This window comes from Arachis duranensis, chromosome 10 (genome assembly GCF_000817695.3).
Source record: "Arachis duranensis cultivar V14167 chromosome 10, aradu.V14167.gnm2.J7QH, whole genome shotgun sequence".
In the NCBI taxonomy this organism is placed as follows: domain Eukaryota; kingdom Viridiplantae; phylum Streptophyta; class Magnoliopsida; order Fabales; family Fabaceae; genus Arachis; species Arachis duranensis.
The window spans coordinates 71127039-71131634 of NC_029781.3; positions in this window are offsets into that span (position 1 = coordinate 71127039).

The following is a 4596-nucleotide window of genomic DNA, read 5'->3' on the forward strand; positions in this document are numbered from 1 at the left end:
ACGCACGAGGCCGCATGCACCATTTCCTGCTCTGCCCTCCACAAGGGCAGGGCAGCCTCCTGGAAGCCACTTTTCTCATGGGCTGAAAATTGGATTAAAAATCCAATTTAATTCATTTCTTCACTAAATCAAAAGCTCATCCAAATACCAAAATCCAAGAATAAAAAGTGTATAAATAGGAGATAGTTTGATGTAATTAGGGAGCTTTTTCTTTACTTTTGACTTTTAAAACCTTCGTTTGATTTTTGAGACTTCATTGAGAGCTAGGCACTGAGATTTCAGAGAATTGGGGAGGAGAATTGATCTCACTTCTTCCTCGTTCTTGCTTGAGCATTTTTACTTTTCTTGTTTGAGTCTTGGGTGTGAAGACTTGAGGAAATTCTGTCTCAATCTCCATTCAAGATCTCTTTAATTCCTCTCCTGCATAATTGAGTTCAATTACATTTCCTGTATTGCTTCCTCTTTAATTTCTTGTTAATTGCTTTGTGAACTTGGATCTGGGAAGGCAATTGAGATCTAGACTTTGCTCTCTAGTCTCTGGAGTCCTGAGATCCCATTTTCCTTTTTGGTTCTTCTGTGAACCCCTGCTGCAATTTAATTTCATTTCCTGTTTGAATTCTAGTTACTTCCAATTCATCTTCTGCTTTATTAATTGTTGCAATTTAATTTCCCTTGCTGAAATTCTGAATTCCCAAACCTCAACTCCCTATTTCCATTCAAGCAATTTATATTTCTTGCACTTTAAGTTACTGCAATTTACATTTCTTGCACATTAAGTTTCAGTCATTTAATTTTTTGTTCTTTAAGATTCAACACCTTTACTTTCAGTTCTCTTTAAATTCTGCAATTCATCCCTCTCCCTTTACATTTCCTGCTATTTACTTACTGTTGGATACAAAATCACTCAACCAATACTTGATTCGCTTGACTAAATCAATCACTAAACTAAAATTGCTCAATCCTTCAATCCCTGTGGGATCGACCTCACTCCCGTGAGTTTTATTACTTGATGCGACCCGGTACACTTGCCGGTGAGTTTTGTGTCGGATCGTTTTCCACACATCAAGTTTTTGGCGCCGTTGCTGGGGATTGAAATAGATTGACAATGATTAAGTGAAGTGGATGTCTAGATCGAGCACTTTTTCTTTTCTGTTTCTTTAATTTTTTACTAACACACTAACTGTTTGAAAATTTGCCTCTATCAACTCGCTAACTGTTTGAGAGTTTGTCTCAACTAACTGCACTCAATTCTCAAGAGTGCTGCTGTTTGTTCCTCCTGATTGTTTGTATGCCACAGGAAAATAGGGAAGTTAGAAGAAAGACTATCATTGGAAAAGAAGTCTCTGTAGATGAAGAATAGCATGACATGAAGTCACCACTCATTACACTAATCAAGAACAATTGTTCCTACGACGGAAATCCATTGGAGGATCCTCAACAGCACATATCCACTTTTCTGAAGACTTGTAGTGCTGTCAAAACTGATGGTCTAGATCATGACACTTATAAGATCTTGTTATTCCCTTTCTCATTAAGGGGTGAAGCTGCACAATTGCTTGAAACTTTTCCCCAGGGAAGTATCACTAGTTGGGACGATTTGGTCACCAAATTTCTGGCCAAATTCTCTTCATCTGGACAGATCATCAAGCTAGAAGAGGGGGAATATCCATTCACACAAGGAGAAGAAGAACCACTCTTCAAGGCATGGGAAAGATACAAGAAAGCTACTGATAAAGTGGGTTTCCGAGCTTTCTATGAAGGATTAACCCCAGAAACAAGAAAAGCAGTGGACTACTTCTCAGATGGCCTACTCAAAGCAACAACAACTGCCCAAGGAATTACAAATTTCAATGACAAAGGAGTCAACAACCAACACTCATTTGAGAAACCACAAAATGCAATCTCAGAAAAAGAAGTGATGAATATTGAAGGAGTGAATGCATTCAAGAACCTGAACAAACAAATGCACCATCAAACATAGCAACACATGGAGCTGAGAGATAGAAAAGTTGATTGCCTGCAATCTGCTGCAGTAAATGCCCAATTCTCACCATGGAGACCCCATTCTTATCTGAGAATGAGAGAGTCTCAAAATCAAGAACAAGGAAGTTTCAACCAGGGCAAATCCATGACCACAAACAACCAACATCACTCACCCACTAATACCAATCAAGGCCAATACTCACAAAACAGACACTTCCAAACACAATCCAACTGGAGAAGGACTGAGTACCAAAATCACGAACCAAGGGACTTCAATTATAACAACCCCAGCTTCACAAAGCAACAAAAACACCATTATAGTAACAACAACCACTACATGCCACCACAACACCCACCCTTCCAACCTTTAACATCCCACAACCAACCAATCTCACAAGACTCTCAGAGGATCACTAACTTGGAGATCTTAATGGAGAGAATGATGAAACACCAAGAGGAGATAACAAAGAACCAAGAGATTTCAATTAGAATAATTGAGGGGCAAATAGCTCAACTGGTGAAGCATTTTGCAGAAATGGGTGAGAAGAGGGCAAATACTCTCCCCATAGCCACTGAAGACAAACCAACTAACAACGAAGATGCTGCAAAGAAGGAAGGATGGAAAAAGATCATAGAGGAAAGTAAGAAAACCTTGGACAAAAAAAGTACCAGCCAAGAAAAACACAACAAGGAATTCTTACAAGGAGGGACAGAGGATAGAATTAAAGAAAAACAGAAAATCTCCACTGGAAGATTTTCACTAGGGGATAGAGTAATGATAAACAGTCAAACCATGAAGGTGTCCCCACAGCTGTCTGATCACTACATTGTGACTAAGATCCTTCCACAGGAATTCATAGAGGTCATCAAAGAGGAAACCGGAAGGAAGTTCATCGTGAAGAAAGACAAGCTAAGGCATTGTGATTTTCAATCTTCATGATCAGCAAAATGGAGGATGTCAAGCTAGTGACAATAAAGAAGCGCTTGTTGGGAGGCAACCCAACCTGAGGTAGTTTTCTTTTCATAGCTTTTTCAATAAAAATGTTGAATAATTGGTATGCATTGCAAGGAGCTAAGTTTGGTGTTGCACACCAAAATAATTTAAAGGAGAATGAAAGATTCTAAGTTTGGTGTTCCACCAAAAATCTCATTTAAAAACACAATCTCACCTTATGCAGAATGCTAGCTCCAGGAAATTAGACAATTTATTCAACCATCTAGTTATTTTCTAGTTTTTTTTAATTTCATAACCTTTAGCAAAGACACAAGGTTTCACATATGGTTAACTTGTTGCATCTGAGGCAGTGTCAAGGAATTACGTTTGGTGTTCCCACACCAAAATAAATCCAAGAGACACACTCAATTTATGCATACTAACCATTCATTTAAGGGCTTGAGAAGCAAGCAACTTTTGAGAATTATGCAGGAAATTAGACAACATTTGAAGACAAATGGCATTATAACTCAAAAGGGACACAACGGAAGGAAGAACTAAAGGGCTACAAGTTCAAAGGTTGTATCTAAACTTAATCTTTGTTGTTGTGAATTGTTTTGATTTGGGAATTCTTGTATGTCTTGCTAAAGTGTTCATCTAGTTGCAAGTGAAGTTGTTTGATTAAGTATGATAACCTGCATATTGCTTGTCATCCATAACCGAGCTAAATTTTGTTTTTTTTCCCATATGCTTGAATAAAAGAGAATTGTTTGAATTGGAAAGTAAATATCCAATGTTGCATAAGTTAGAATGGAAGTTAATGGTGGTGTATGTGTTTGATTAAATGCATAACTCATGAAATAATTGCTGCATAGTATCATTTTCATTGAAGTGTGAGCTAGCTTGCTGTTATAAAGGCTCCTATCAATAAAGAAAAAGCCCTTGAGAACAAAAAAAAAATAAAATAGAAAGAAAAGGAAGAAGAAAAAGCCAATGTGGCAAGAAAAACAAAGAATAAAGGTTGGACACCAATAGCTTGGACCCTAGGACATATGCCTGTGGTGTTCTTGTACTAGGATATGCTTGGATAAGTAAATTCTGAGGGGTATTTTAAAACCCGGTCACTTAGATCAACTGATTTGGGATGACCAATTGAAAGTCCACAATAAAGAGCAACTTAGATACAGAACATTTAGTTATCCAAAGAGATGCTGGGCATCAATGATCCTAGGAAGAAATAAGTGAGCCATGTGTCTGTGGTGGAAAGATGTTGAGTAAAAATAAAGCTAAAGGCTACTACTGCAACATTAGACACCAAGCCTCCAAAAGAATAATAAGCTTGTTAAGCAACATGAGAAAAGAAAAGTTAGCAAGGGAGCAAAGAAAGAATAAACCTTATAACAGCAAGTTTAGTAAGCCTTTGAGGAAAAATGTATATTATGTAACAGCAACAATGATTGAGTTATTATTGTCTGCATAAAAACTCCATGAATCAAGTTCTGCTATATGCCTAATAAGGATATGTTTTCTTTTCTTGTTCATTTTATTTTCTCTTAAGTTTGATGCTTGCTTGGGGACAAGCAAGATTTAAGTTTGGTGTTGTGATGACAAGTCATCATATACCCATTTTTCAAGCTAATTTCACTTGTTTTATTAGTCTTTATGCACTTTCTTGCATC